Here is a 16563-nt window from a genome sequence, read left to right on the forward strand (position 1 = left end):
GGTCTCCTTCTTCAGGGATGGTCCCTACCGCACAAGGATGGTCCTTATAACTCTTCCCACAATTATCTTAATTACTGGTAACCAAAAAGTTCTGTTCCAATGTTAAGTCCTCTTGGTGCAACCGTATCCAATAGGAATATCCATTTGCTTTCTGCTCTGGACAAAGCTTTAATGTGGTTACCGCCTCTCCAATGTTGATGTACCACTGCAATACCCGATACTTCCATGTCTTGCACTTGTCCACTATGATAGTCTATAAAATGTTTTGAAAGTGGTTGGCCCATATTTTTGCTTTTGATATTGCGGACATGTAAGTTAATTCTCACTTTCATAGGGTGTTTGGTCCTCCCCACATATATCTTCCCACAGGGGCATTTAATAATCTAAATCACCCCGGAGGTGGAACATGTGATAAAGTCTTTGATAATAAATTTTTTATCATCTTTTTCAATATAGGTTCGTTTATGCACTACAGTCTGTTTGCACATTCTGCATTTTAGACACGGAAAAAAACCTTTTAATGTGTTCTGAAAAAGAGTTAATTGTTTGGAAGCGTGTTTATTCTGAACAGTGGGCGCAATTAAGTTTCCCAGATTATAAGATTTTTTATAGAAAAATCGGGGGTGGTCAGCTAATTTGTCCCCCAAAATTTTGTCAGGAGATGAGCAGTGCCTGGTTTTCGTCACACATACCGCTTAGAATTATCACCAAATAGGTCTATATTCGTCTCATCAGACCAGAGAATCTTATTTGTCATATTCTGGGAGTCCTTCATGCATGTGTTTTTTTAGCACACTCTTTGCGAAGTTTCATATGTCTTGCACTGAGGAGAGGCTTCTGTCGGGCCACTCTGCCATAAAGGCCTGAATGGTGGAGGGCTGCAGTTATAGTTGACTTTGTTGAACTTTTTCTCATCTCCCTACTGCATCTCTGGAGCTCAGCCACAGTGGTCTTGGGTTCTTCTTTACCTCTCTCACCAAGGCTCTTCTCCCACGATTGCTCAGTTACGTTGGACAGCCAGGTCTAGGAAGACTTCTGGTGGTCCCAAACGTTTTTCATTTAGGGATTATGGAGGCCACTGTGCTCCTACGAACCTTGAGTACTGCAGAAATTCGGTTGTAACCTTGACCAGATCTGTGCCTTGCCACAGTTCTGTCTCTGAGCTCCATGGCCAGTTGCTTTGACCACATGATTCTCATTTGGTCTGACATGCACTGTGAGCTGTGTGGTCTTATATAGACAGGTGTGTGCCTTTCCAAATCAAGTCCTATCAGTTTAATTAAACACAGCTGGCCTCCCATGAAGGAGTAGAACCATCTCAAGGAGGATCCCAATGAAATGGACAGCTTGTGACTTAAATGAGTGTCTGAGCAAAGGGTCTGAATACTTATAACCATGTGATATTTCAGTTTTCATTTTTTATTAAATTTGCAAAAAATTCTACATTTTTTTTTAAGTCAAGATGGGGTGCAGAGTGTACTTTAATGTGAAAAAACGGTCCTTTTTTGAATTTACCAAATGGTTGCAATAAAACAAAGAGTGAAAAATTTAAATAATAATAATGCATTAGTCAGGGATAAAATCCCATGATACAAGTTCATGATATACACAAAGAGATAGAATCATTCAATGTGCAACTCATGTAGGATACATCACATTAACCCTGGTATGAAAAGAGACTTATAATGCTGAGGCATAAAATGGCAGAGAGGACCCACCTTTAATGGACATGGGAAGAGAGACCCCAATGCAAGTTTTGTGATTTGCTTTTTCAGGGGATGTGGTGTTGGAGGTTGACTGGCAGGTTGTTGTATGCCAGGGAGAATGCTGCCAGAATGTGTCTGGCACTTCCAGCAGCACAGTGGGGATCGGAAGCGAGGGAGTCGGCATCTGATGTCACAAGTCCATGTCCATCATTGACGCATCATTATGGTGGGCATGAAGTGCGACATGAGAGGGACGCATATCCATGGCAATGGAGCCCCGACAGGCGGGGGAAGCGCACACCGCAGTAGGTTCGAGGCGACGCAGGAGCCAAAAGAAAGTGAGAAGCAGAGGCAAAGAGGAAAGGAGATAAAATCAAGTGTGTGACCAGAGGAGGGGGTGATCAAACGTGAATAATGGCCTAAATAGGGGAGTAAGTGTAAAGGTTGGACGTGCATGAATTTACCAGAGTGAAAAGGTGAACAGATATAAAAGTGCTGACAAGCAAATAAAGAATACCTAGCCAAAAAAGTAAATAAATCAAGAAAAATAATAACCAGGTATGGAGACGTGTATAGCATATTAACCAAAACACCCCTATGCTGTATTTAGAAATAGTCAATAAGTGCATGCACAAGTTTATATTAAAGCCCATATAAACACGTTCATATCTGGAGAGATAATAAAATGATAATAATGACAACAATAAAGGGATGAAAAAAAATTGGATAATCCTGCCCTGAGCTCGGTAGGTTCGCCTGCGCATCTTGGGGGCTTTGTTCACCTGAATGTGCTCAATGACCAGAGAATCGACATCCAACCCCTTCAGTTCTGCATTGTTCTCTGTGTTCTTCAGTATGTGCAGGAGAAATTCTGTGCTGTTCTTGGGCCAACGTCCCTGTGTCCAGCCCCACTGCTTCACCTAAGCACAGCGGCCAATGCCTCCATTGTAGCAACAGAGGAAAACACACTGCTTCTTCACAGTTACATCCTTTAAGTTTTTGGTGGCCTTGTGGATCTGCACGACCTTATTGGCCTGAGCCGCCTCACAAGTGTTCTTGAAGTGTGCTCGCAGGTTGGAGCCCCGGGCCTAGTATGATTTTGTGGGGTTTTCCAGGTCAAGTGAGTTGCAGACCATTTTGAGAATTTAACTCAGGCCGAGCAAGAAGTGGACTGGCAAAATTTTCAAATAGGTAGTGTGAGCAGGTAGCGGGATACAATGACGGACAGGAGGCAGAACAAGAGTTAACAGGTTTATTAACAAGAGGATTATTCCACACAGGGAGATGATGGGTAAACACATGGACATGGAAGGAGGAAAAGGCCCAGTATAAGTGCGGTAAAGTACCAAAGTAACAAATGGCAATAGATGAAGCAACTGTTCATGAGAGGTTAAGCTTATCAGTCCGACAGCTTCTTAGCTGCAATGTCCTAATGCTCAATGGTGGCGCCTTTGCAATCAGCACGTGATGATCCTGGGGTGGTCCTGAAGAAGTGGCAGATCCGGTTCCTAACGGTGGCGACGAGTCCACGCTGTCTCGAGTGGGATCCTGGGACTGGATTCGCCATGAGGAGTGAAGAATAGTCTATGATGCTGCCCAAGCGTGGTTCAGCTTGACAGAACACTGTGGGTAATTTAGGACACAGTTCTATGCAAGTCACCCTGTCTGTCTCAGGCTGCACACGCGCAGCTAAAACCGTCTCGGAGCGTCTGGCACTTTTGGAGGCAGGAGCCAGTGGGCACACTGCAGGTCTCTGCTCACAGTCATTGTGCTTGAAAGTCGGGGGTCTCTAGCACGGGCCTGCGCTGTCACATTGCTCAAAAAATTGAGAACCAACCTTCCCCTGCTATGCACGCTGTCTTCCCACCAAGTCTCCTGTTCTCTTCCCGCACACAGCCTCTTTTATATCAGACACGCCCCCTGTTGAACAGTGCAAAGGTTGGTCCAGGTCAGAAAGCTTTCCCCGGGCAATAATGGTCACAGCCCCGACAGTTCTGGAACTGGCGCAAGAAAGGTACCCCCGGTCAAGTCCATCTTCTTACAGTAGCAATAGGGTTCTAGTCTTATTCCGCTCAAAGGAAGCAATTTGCATATTTAATTTCCCAGGGCAGTATTGCAAGGCTTAAAAGTCTCCTTACCTTGGCATGCCAGGCTTCACATGTCACTCTCCACATGGAAAATCGTACCCCTTGGATCCCATTCAGATGCCTTTCACCCAGCCAAACCTGATCTCACACGATGCACTGATGAGGGTCAGCAACCTAATACACAGTGCCTGCAATTTGATATACTGATTTGGATTTTATCCTGAGCTAGGTAGCAAGGCTTAGTAAATGGCCTAATAGGCAGCACTAGGGTTCTAGCTCTCTTCATCTCTGAAGAGGCAATTTCCATATTTAATTTCCCAGAGGAGCACCACAAACAGGAAGTTGATATCACCAACCATTCCCATTTTTATTTAGGTGTATCCATATACATGGCCCACTGTTGTGAATTCTGTGGCTGAGTTCACTTCTGTGGTCACAAGTGGTATTGCAGTCTCTGGGCTTCCTCCCTCAGGTGTTTTGGTGAGCTCGTTGGCTGCCTTGCTATTTAGCTCCACCTGAGTCTGTCTTCCTTGCTCCTTGTCAATGTTCCAGTGTTGGATCTGAGCTACTGCATCTTTCCTTGGGCCTGCTGCTCTGCTAGATAAGTGCTTCTAGTTTGTTTTCTGTTTTTTCTGTCCAGCTTGCTATTAACTTTTGCTGGAAGCTCTGAGAAGCAAAGGGGTGCACCGCCGTGCTGTTAGTTCGGCACGGTGGGTCTTTTTGCCCCTTTGCGTGGTTTTCGTTTTAGGGTTTTTTGTAGACTGCATAGTTCTCTTTGCTATCCTCGCTCTGTCTAGAATATCGGGCCTCACTTTGCTGAATCTATTTCATTCCTACGTTTGTCTTTTCATCTTGCTAACAGTCATTATATGTGGGGGGCTGCCTATTCCTTTGGGGTATTTCTCTGAGGTAAGTCAGGCTTGTATTTCTATCTTCAGGCTAGTCAGCTCCTCAGGCAGTGCCGAGTTGCATAGGTAGTTATAGGCGCAATCCACTGCTGCTTATAGTTGTGTGAGGATAGATCAGGTACTGCAGTCTACAGAGATTCCACGTCTCAGAGCTCGTCCTATTGTTTTTGGTTATTGCCAGATCTCTGTATGTGCGCTGATTACTGCACGCTGTGTTGCCTGATTGCCAGCCATAACAGTACAAGGAGCCACACCAATGATTCCCAATAGAGGGAAAAAAGAAATCCTGACATCATTTTTTTTTCTTAGCTCTGTCTTCAGTCTTTTTTTTCCCCTAGACATTAGAGTGCTTCAGGACACAGCTGTGGACATGGATATTCAGGCTCTGTGCTCCTCAATGGATAATCTCGTTGTAAATGTACAAAAGATTCAAGATACTATTGATCAGAAATCGATGTTAGAACCAAGAATTCCGATTCCTGATTTGTTTTTTGGTGACAGAACTAAGTTCCTGAGCTTCAGAAATAATTGTAAGCTATTTTTGGCCTTGAAACCTCATTCTTCTGGTAATCCTATTCAACAGGTTTTGATTATTATTTCTTTTTTGCGCGGCGACCCACAGGACTGGGCGTTTTCTCTTGCACCAGGAGATTCTGCATTGAGTAATGTTGATGCATTTTTCCAGGCGCTGGGATTGCTTTACGATGAGCCTAATTCAGTGGATCAGGCTGAGAAAAATCTGCTGGCTTTATGCCAGGGTCAGGATGATGTAGAAGTATATTGTCAGAAATTTAGAAAGTGGTCAGTACTCACTCTGTGGAATGAATCTGCACTAGCGGCTTTGTTCAGAAAGGGTCTCTCTGAAGCTCTTAAGGATGTAATGGTGGGATTTCCTATGCCTGCTGGTTTGAATGAGTCTATGTCCTTGGCCATTCAGATCGGTCGTCGCTTGCGCGAGCGTAAATCTGTGCACCATCTGGCGGTATTGTCTGAGAGTAAACCTGAGCCTATGCAGTGCGACAGGACTATGACTAAAGTAGAACGGCAAGAACACAGACGTCTGAACAGACTGTGTTTCTATTGTGGTGATTCTACTCATGCTATTTCTAATTGTCCTAAACGCACTAGGCGGTTCGATAGCTCTGCCGTTATTGGTACTGTACAGTCCAAATTCCTTTTGTCCATTACCTTAATGTGCTCTTTGTCATCGTATTCTGTCATGGCATTTGTGGATTCAGGCGCTGCCCTGAATCTGATGGATTTGGATTATGCTAAACGTTGTGGATTTTTCTTGGAGCCTTTGCGGTGTCCTATTCCGTTGAGAGGAATTGATGCTACACCTTTGGCCAAGAATAAGCCTCAGTACTGGGCCCAGCTGACCATGTGCATGGCTCCTGCACATCAGGAAGTTATTCGCTTTCTGGTACTGCATAATTTGCATGATGTGGTCATGTTGGGGTTGCCATGGCTACAAACCCATAATCCAGTATTGGATTGGAACTCTATGTCGGTAACCAGCTGGGGTTGTCAGGGAGTGCATGGTGATGTTCCATTTTTGTCTATTTCGTCATCCATTCCTTCTGACATCCCAGAGATCTTGTCGGACTTTCAGGATGTATTTGAAGAGTCCAAGTCTGATGCCCTACCTCCGCATAGGAATTGTGATTGTGCTATCGATTTGATTCCTGGTAGTAAATTCCCTAAGGGTCGCTTATTTAATTTGTCCGTACCTGAACACACCGCTATGCGCAGTTATGTGAAGGAGTCCCTGGAGAAGGGACATATTCGCCCATCGTCGTCACCATTGGGAGCAGGGGTCTTTTTTGTAGCCAAGAAGGATGGTTCGCTAAGACCGTGTATTGATTACCGCCTTCTTAATAAGATCACTGTTAAGTTTCAGTATCCCTTGCCATTGATTTCTGACTTGTTTGCTCGGATTAAGGGGGCTAGTTGGTTCACCAAGATAGATCTTCGTGGTGCGTATAATCTGGTGAGAATCAGGCAGGGAGATGAATGGAAAACGGCATTTAATACGCCCGAGGGTCATTTTGAGTATCTGGTGATGACGTTCGGACTTGCCAATGCTCCATCTGTTTTTCAGTCTTTTATGCATGACATTTTCCGTGAGTATCTGGATAAATTCTTGATTGTTTACTTGGATGACATTTTGATCTTCTCAGATGATTGGGAGTCTCATGTGAAGCAAGTCAGAATGGTTTTCCAGGTACTGCGTGCTAATTCCTTGTTCGTGAAGGGATCAAAGTGTCTCTTCGGTGTGCAGAAAGTTTCATTTTTGGGGTTCATCTTTTCCCCTTTTACTATCGAGATGGATCCGGTTAAGGTTCAGGCCATCCAGGATTGGACTCAGCCGACATCTCTAAAAAGTCTGCAGAAATTCCTGGGCTTTGCTAATTTTTATCGTCGCTTCATCTGTAATTTTTCTAGCATTGCCAGACCATTGACCGATTTGACCAAGAAGGGTGCTGATTTGGTTAATTGGTCTTCTGCTGCCGTGGAAGCTTTTCAGGAGTTGAAGCGTCGTTTTTGCTGTGCCCCTGTGTTGTGTCAACCTGATGTTTCTCTTCCGTTCCAGGTCGAGGTTGATGCTTCTGATATTGGTGCAGGGGCGGTTTTGTCACAGAGAGGTTCTGGTTGCTCAGTGTTCAAACCATGTGCTTTCTTTTCCAGGAAATTTTCTGCTGCTGAGCGTAATTATGATGTGGGCAACCGAGAGTTGCTGGCCATGAAGTGGGCATTCGAGGAGTGGCGTCATTGGCTTGAGGGTGCTAAGCATCGCGTGGTGGTTTTGACTGATCATAAGAACCTTACTTATCTTGAGTCTGCCAAGCGCTTGAATCCTAGACAGGCCCGTTGGTCGTTATTTTTTGCTCGTTTTGATTTTGTGATTTCATACCTTCCGGGCTCTAAAAATGTGAAGGCGGATGCTCTGTCTAGGAGTTTTGTGCCCGACTCTCCGGGGTTATCTGAGCCGGCGAGTATCCTCAAGGAAGGAGTCATTGTGTCTGCCATCTCCCCTGATTTGCGGAGAGTGTTGCAGAAATTTCAGGCTAATAAACCTGATCGTTGTCCGGCCGAGAAACTGTTCGTCCCTGATAGGTGGACTAGTAAAGTTATCTCTGAACTTCATTGTTCGGTGCTGGCCGGTCATCCAGGAATCTTTGGTACCAGGGAGTTGGTTGCTAGATCCTTCTGGTGGCCATCTCTGTCACGGGATGTGCGTGCTTTTGTGCAGTCCTGTGGAATTTGTGCTAGGGCTAAGCCCTGCTGTTCACGTGCCAGTGGGTTGCTTTTGCCCTTGCCGGTCCAGAAGAGGCCTTGGACACATATTTCGATGGATTTCATTTCTGACCTTCCCGTTTCTCAAAAAATGTCGGTCATTTGGGTGGTCTGTGATCGCTTTTCTAAAATGGTCCATCTGGTGCCCTTGGTTAAATTGCCTTCCTCCTCTGATTTGGTGCCTTTGTTCTTCCAGCATGTGGTTCGTTTACATGGCATTCCTGAGAATATTGTTTCTGACAGAGGTTCCCAGTTTGTCTCGAGGTTCTGGCGAGCCTTTTGTGGTAGGATGGGCATTGACCTATCTTTCTCCTCGGCCTTCCATCCTCAGACTAATGGCCAGACCGAACGAACCAATCAGACCTTGGAAACATATCTGAGATGTTTTGTTTCCGCTGACCAGGATGATTGGGTGTCATTTTTGCCGTTGGCTGAGTTCGCCCTTAATAATCGGGCCAGCTCGGCTACCTTGGTCTCTCCATTTTTCTGCAATTCTGGGTTCCATCCTCGTTTCTCTTCAGGACAGGTTGAGTCTTCGGACTGTCCTGGTGTGGATTCTGTGGTGGACAGGTTGCAGCAGATCTGGACTCAGGTGGTGGACAATTTGACCTTGTCCCAGGAGAAGGCTCAGCTTTTCGCTAATCGCAGACGCCGTGTGGGACCCCGACTTCGTGTTGGGGATCTGGTTTGGTTATCTTCTCGTCATATTCCTATGAAGGTTTCCTCTCCTAAATTTAAACCTCGTTTTATTGGTCCGTATAGGATTTCTGAGATTCTCAATCCGGTGTCTTTTCGTCTGACCCTCCCAGACTCCTTTTCCATACATAATGTATTCCATAGGTCGTTGTTGAGGAGATACGTGGCACCTATGGTTCCATCTGTGGAGCCTCCTGCCCCTGTTTTGGTGGAGGGGGAATTGGAGTATATTGTGGAGAAGATTTTGGATTCTCGTGTCTCTAGACGGAAACTCCAGTATCTGGTCAAATGGAAGGGTTATGCTCAGGAAGATAATTCCTGGGTTTTTGCCTCTGATGTCCATGCCCCAGATCTTGTCGTGCCTTTCATGTGGCTCATCCTGGTCGGCCTGGGGGTTCTGGTGAGGGTTCGGTGACCCCTCCTCAAGGGGGGGGGTACTGTTGTGAATTCTGTGGCTGAGTTCACTTCTGTGGTCACAAGTGGTATTGCAGTCTCTGGGCTTCCTCCCTCAGGTGTTTTGGTGAGCTCGTTGGCTGCCTTGCTATTTAGCTCCACCTGAGTCTGTCTTCCTTGCTCCTTGTCAATGTTCCAGTGTTGGATCTGAGCTACTGCATCTTTCCTTGGGCCTGCTGCTCTGCTAGATAAGTGCTTCTAGTTTGTTTTCTGTTTTTTCTGTCCAGCTTGCTATTAACTTTTGCTGGAAGCTCTGAGAAGCAAAGGGGTGCACCGCCGTGCTGTTAGTTCGGCACGGTGGGTCTTTTTGCCCCTTTGCGTGGTTTTCGTTTTAGGGTTTTTTGTAGACTGCATAGTTCTCTTTGCTATCCTCGCTCTGTCTAGAATATCGGGCCTCACTTTGCTGAATCTATTTCATTCCTACGTTTGTCTTTTCATCTTGCTAACAGTCATTATATGTGGGGGGCTGCCTATTCCTTTGGGGTATTTCTCTGAGGTAAGTCAGGCTTGTATTTCTATCTTCAGGCTAGTCAGCTCCTCAGGCAGTGCCGAGTTGCATAGGTAGTTATAGGCGCAATCCACTGCTGCTTATAGTTGTGTGAGGATAGATCAGGTACTGCAGTCTACAGAGATTCCACGTCTCAGAGCTCGTCCTATTGTTTTTGGTTATTGCCAGATCTCTGTATGTGCGCTGATTACTGCACGCTGTGTTGCCTGATTGCCAGCCATAACAGTACAAGGAGCCACACCAATGATTCCCAATAGAGGGAAAAAAGAAATCCTGACATCATTTTTTTTTCTTAGCTCTGTCTTCAGTCTTTTTTTTCCCCTAGACATTAGAGTGCTTCAGGACACAGCTGTGGACATAGATATTCAGGCTCTGTGCTCCTCAATGGATAATCTCGTTGTAAATGTACAAAAGATTCAAGATACTATTGATCAGAAATCGATGTTAGAACCAAGAATTCCGATTCCTGATTTGTTTTTTGGTGACAGAACTAAGTTCCTGAGCTTCAGAAATAATTGTAAGCTATTTTTGGCCTTGAAACCTCATTCTTCTGGTAATCCTATTCAACAGGTTTTGATTATTATTTCTTTTTTGCGCGGCGACCCACAGGACTGGGCGTTTTCTCTTGCACCAGGAGATTCTGCATTGAGTAATGTTGATGCATTTTTCCAGGCGCTGGGATTGCTTTACGATGAGCCTAATTCAGTGGATCAGGCTGAGAAAAATCTGCTGGCTTTATGCCAGGGTCAGGATGATGTAGAAGTATATTGTCAGAAATTTAGAAAGTGGTCAGTACTCACTCTGTGGAATGAATCTGCACTAGCGGCTTTGTTCAGAAAGGGTCTCTCTGAAGCTCTTAAGGATGTAATGGTGGGATTTCCTATGCCTGCTGGTTTGAATGAGTCTATGTCCTTGGCCATTCAGATCGGTCGTCGCTTGCGCGAGCGTAAATCTGTGCACCATCTGGCGGTATTGTCTGAGAGTAAACCTGAGCCTATGCAGTGCGACAGGACTATGACTAAAGTAGAACGGCAAGAACACAGACGTCTGAACAGACTGTGTTTCTATTGTGGTGATTCTACTCATGCTATTTCTAATTGTCCTAAACGCACTAGGCGGTTCGATAGCTCTGCCGTTATTGGTACTGTACAGTCCAAATTCCTTTTGTCCATTACCTTAATGTGCTCTTTGTCATCGTATTCTGTCATGGCATTTGTGGATTCAGGCGCTGCCCTGAATCTGATGGATTTGGATTATGCTAAACGTTGTGGATTTTTCTTGGAGCCTTTGCGGTGTCCTATTCCGTTGAGAGGAATTGATGCTACACCTTTGGCCAAGAATAAGCCTCAGTACTGGGCCCAGCTGACCATGTGCATGGCTCCTGCACATCAGGAAGTTATTCGCTTTCTGGTACTGCATAATTTGCATGATGTGGTCATGTTGGGGTTGCCATGGCTACAAACCCATAATCCAGTATTGGATTGGAACTCTATGTCGGTAACCAGCTGGGGTTGTCAGGGAGTACATGGTGATGTTCCATTTTTGTCTATTTCGTCATCCATTCCTTCTGACATCCCAGAGATCTTGTCGGACTTTCAGGATGTATTTGAAGAGTCCAAGTCTGATGCCCTACCTCCGCATAGGAATTGTGATTGTGCTATCGATTTGATTCCTGGTAGTAAATTCCCTAAGGGTCGCTTATTTAATTTGTCCGTACCTGAACACACCGCTATGCGCAGTTATGTGAAGGAGTCCCTGGAGAAGGGACATATTCGCCCATCGTCGTCACCATTGGGAGCAGGGGTCTTTTTTGTAGCCAAGAAGGATGGTTCGCTAAGACCGTGTATTGATTACCGCCTTCTTAATAAGATCACTGTTAAGTTTCAGTATCCCTTGCCATTGATTTCTGACTTGTTTGCTCGGATTAAGGGGGCTAGTTGGTTCACCAAGATAGATCTTCGTGGTGCGTATAATCTGGTGAGAATCAGGCAGGGAGATGAATGGAAAACGGCATTTAATACGCCCGAGGGTCATTTTGAGTATCTGGTGATGACGTTCGGACTTGCCAATGCTCCATCTGTTTTTCAGTCTTTTATGCATGACATTTTCCGTGAGTATCTGGATAAATTCTTGATTGTTTACTTGGATGACATTTTGATCTTCTCAGATGATTGGGAGTCTCATGTGAAGCAAGTCAGAATGGTTTTCCAGGTACTGCGTGCTAATTCCTTGTTCGTGAAGGGATCAAAGTGTCTCTTCGGTGTGCAGAAAGTTTCATTTTTGGGGTTCATCTTTTCCCCTTTTACTATCGAGATGGATCCGGTTAAGGTTCAGGCCATCCAGGATTGGACTCAGCCGACATCTCTAAAAAGTCTGCAGAAATTCCTGGGCTTTGCTAATTTTTATCGTCGCTTCATCTGTAATTTTTCTAGCATTGCCAGACCATTGACCGATTTGACCAAGAAGGGTGCTGATTTGGTTAATTGGTCTTCTGCTGCCGTGGAAGCTTTTCAGGAGTTGAAGCGTCGTTTTTGCTGTGCCCCTGTGTTGTGTCAACCTGATGTTTCTCTTCCGTTCCAGGTCGAGGTTGATGCTTCTGATATTGGTGCAGGGGCGGTTTTGTCACAGAGAGGTTCTGGTTGCTCAGTGTTCAAACCATGTGCTTTCTTTTCCAGGAAATTTTCTGCTGCTGAGCGTAATTATGATGTGGGCAACCGAGAGTTGCTGGCCATGAAGTGGGCATTCGAGGAGTGGCGTCATTGGCTTGAGGGTGCTAAGCATCGCGTGGTGGTTTTGACTGATCATAAGAACCTTACTTATCTTGAGTCTGCCAAGCGCTTGAATCCTAGACAGGCCCGTTGGTCGTTATTTTTTGCTCGTTTTGATTTTGTGATTTCATACCTTCCGGGCTCTAAAAATGTGAAGGCGGATGCTCTGTCTAGGAGTTTTGTGCCCGACTCTCCGGGGTTATCTGAGCCGGCGAGTATCCTCAAGGAAGGAGTCATTGTGTCTGCCATCTCCCCTGATTTGCGGAGAGTGTTGCAGAAATTTCAGGCTAATAAACCTGATCGTTGTCCGGCCGAGAAACTGTTCGTCCCTGATAGGTGGACTAGTAAAGTTATCTCTGAACTTCATTGTTCGGTGCTGGCCGGTCATCCAGGAATCTTTGGTACCAGGGAGTTGGTTGCTAGATCCTTCTGGTGGCCATCTCTGTCACGGGATGTGCGTGCTTTTGTGCAGTCCTGTGGAATTTGTGCTAGGGCTAAGCCCTGCTGTTCACGTGCCAGTGGGTTGCTTTTGCCCTTGCCGGTCCAGAAGAGGCCTTGGACACATATTTCGATGGATTTCATTTCTGACCTTCCCGTTTCTCAAAAAATGTCGGTCATTTGGGTGGTCTGTGATCGCTTTTCTAAAATGGTCCATCTGGTGCCCTTGGTTAAATTGCCTTCCTCCTCTGATTTGGTGCCTTTGTTCTTCCAGCATGTGGTTCGTTTACATGGCATTCCTGAGAATATTGTTTCTGACAGAGGTTCCCAGTTTGTCTCGAGGTTCTGGCGAGCCTTTTGTGGTAGGATGGGCATTGACCTATCTTTCTCCTCGGCCTTCCATCCTCAGACTAATGGCCAGACCGAACGAACCAATCAGACCTTGGAAACATATCTGAGATGTTTTGTTTCCGCTGACCAGGATGATTGGGTGTCATTTTTGCCGTTGGCTGAGTTCGCCCTTAATAATCGGGCCAGCTCGGCTACCTTGGTCTCTCCATTTTTCTGCAATTCTGGGTTCCATCCTCGTTTCTCTTCAGGACAGGTTGAGTCTTCGGACTGTCCTGGTGTGGATTCTGTGGTGGACAGGTTGCAGCAGATCTGGACTCAGGTGGTGGACAATTTGACCTTGTCCCAGGAGAAGGCTCAGCTTTTCGCTAATCGCAGACGCCGTGTGGGACCCCGACTTCGTGTTGGGGATCTGGTTTGGTTATCTTCTCGTCATATTCCTATGAAGGTTTCCTCTCCTAAATTTAAACCTCGTTTTATTGGTCCGTATAGGATTTCTGAGATTCTCAATCCGGTGTCTTTTCGTCTGACCCTCCCAGACTCCTTTTCCATACATAATGTATTCCATAGGTCGTTGTTGAGGAGATACGTGGCACCTATGGTTCCATCTGTGGAGCCTCCTGCCCCTGTTTTGGTGGAGGGGGAATTGGAGTATATTGTGGAGAAGATTTTGGATTCTCGTGTCTCTAGACGGAAACTCCAGTATCTGGTCAAATGGAAGGGTTATGCTCAGGAAGATAATTCCTGGGTTTTTGCCTCTGATGTCCATGCCCCAGATCTTGTCGTGCCTTTCATGTGGCTCATCCTGGTCGGCCTGGGGGTTCTGGTGAGGGTTCGGTGACCCCTCCTCAAGGGGGGGGGTACTGTTGTGAATTCTGTGGCTGAGTTCACTTCTGTGGTCACAAGTGGTATTGCAGTCTCTGGGCTTCCTCCCTCAGGTGTTTTGGTGAGCTCGTTGGCTGCCTTGCTATTTAGCTCCACCTGAGTCTGTCTTCCTTGCTCCTTGTCAATGTTCCAGTGTTGGATCTGAGCTACTGCATCTTTCCTTGGGCCTGCTGCTCTGCTAGATAAGTGCTTCTAGTTTGTTTTCTGTTTTTTCTGTCCAGCTTGCTATTAACTTTTGCTGGAAGCTCTGAGAAGCAAAGGGGTGCACCGCCGTGCTGTTAGTTCGGCACGGTGGGTCTTTTTGCCCCTTTGCGTGGTTTTCGTTTTAGGGTTTTTTGTAGACTGCATAGTTCTCTTTGCTATCCTCGCTCTGTCTAGAATATCGGGCCTCACTTTGCTGAATCTATTTCATTCCTACGTTTGTCTTTTCATCTTGCTAACAGTCATTATATGTGGGGGGCTGCCTATTCCTTTGGGGTATTTCTCTGAGGTAAGTCAGGCTTGTATTTCTATCTTCAGGCTAGTCAGCTCCTCAGGCAGTGCCGAGTTGCATAGGTAGTTATAGGCGCAATCCACTGCTGCTTATAGTTGTGTGAGGATAGATCAGGTACTGCAGTCTACAGAGATTCCACGTCTCAGAGCTCGTCCTATTGTTTTTGGTTATTGCCAGATCTCTGTATGTGCGCTGATTACTGCACGCTGTGTTGCCTGATTGCCAGCCATAACAGCCCACCCTGTATAACATTCCTCGTTTTACTCTCAGAGGGCATTATTCTAATCTGTGCATGTGTGAATGAGGTCCTGGGAAAGAGAGGATGAGGGGAAAGAGAGGGAGAGCGCTATTTAAGACATATATATAATGCATATGGATGTATATGCGTAAATTTTGCTTGGTGAGAAAAGTGCAAACTGAATCTTGCTCATCTGGTGTGGTTGAGCCTGTGAGCCACATCACTTGGAAAAGTTTGCAAACAAGGTGATCCTTCCACTGTTATGCTTCCCATCTGTAATAACATGGAGGTGATTTTCCTCTCCTAGAAACAAATTCCTTCACGTGGATGAATGTGATTAAGGTTTCAGGGCTCTTCTTTCAGGTTAGAATTAGGCTAGGGTCACATTGCGTTAGTGCAACCCGTTTAGCGCTAGCGCTAGCGGGTTGCGCTAACGCAATGTTTTTAATGGGGCCGCATCCTGGGGTTACGGTAACGTCCCCGCTCTCGCAGATCCCCGATCTGCGAGAGCGGGGAACGGACCGCGGGCGCGCCTCGGACGCTGCGAGCAGCGTCCGCGGCGCGCCAGGAAACACCGGCGCGTCGCTAGCGCGTGCCAAACATGGCACGCGCTAGTGCTGCGCGTTCCCATTGCCGTGAATGGGCGCGCTAACGGACGCGTTGCACTGCGTTAATTTCGCCGTGCAACGCTGTCCGTTAAGCGCGTTCCCATAATGCAATGGGAACCCAGCCTTAGAGGGTTATATAGCCAAAGAACCAAGTATCTCTGATGTTGAATAAGATGATGTTTTATTGGCTATGTGTAGCAAATAAAAATCTTTAAAAAAGACAATAAAAAGTTATTAAAAAACACGATGCCTTCGGCCTTGTAGACCTTAGTCAGGTGTACAATAAAAATGATTTTGTTAGAAGCTATTTATACGCCATTTTCACTACTAATGGGTGTGGTTGTACTGAGGAACCAATCAGCAATTAAAATATATATTTTTTTTTACTTCATCCCCAAGAAAAGAATATTGTATGCACATATACTAATATTGTATGCACATATTATAAATGTGATTGGCACAAAGCTGCAGAAACACTAACAGCACAGCACGCTGATAACTATGGAAAATTAGCTAATTGTGCCCATGTTTGGCTTCAAAAAGTGACGTGGCAAATTTGAGAGTGTCAAGTTTAACATAGAAATTAATTGGAAGTTGAAAATGTACCCCACATAAAATCCATGTAAAAACTATGTGACAAAAAAACCTCTGAGTTAACATATTCTAAGGGTAAGGTGAGGTCCCTTATGTGAGATGGTTGCATGGGACTGAAGAACACTCACACAAACTTAGGCAAATGAGTTTTCAGTCTCAATCATACGTTCATTTTCTAATGAATGTGAAAAACTGACTACTTTCTGTCAGTGTACAGGATCATATTTGTAGCAGTGTTTGGTCAGTGTGTCACTTTTCGTATTTACTTTTAATGTTTCATCAGTTTTTATTGTATCCACAAAAGTGATGGAAGTTTCTCAAGCTTTATCTATTGCTATGATCACACAATCATGTTTTTGATCCAAGTGCTGACTGAAAAAAAATGATCATGGGTATTCAATAGAGCTGCTCAAATGACTGTCTTTTTCACACAATCCAAATGTCCACGTGAAAATAAAAATTATCTGCATGGACTAGCCTCTTCCATATTTCAGATGTGACTTGCCTAATCACATCTGTGGGTGCGCAAAAAAATG

This window comes from Ranitomeya imitator, chromosome 8 (genome assembly GCF_032444005.1).
Source record: "Ranitomeya imitator isolate aRanImi1 chromosome 8, aRanImi1.pri, whole genome shotgun sequence".
Lineage (NCBI taxonomy): Eukaryota > Metazoa > Chordata > Amphibia > Anura > Dendrobatidae > Ranitomeya > Ranitomeya imitator.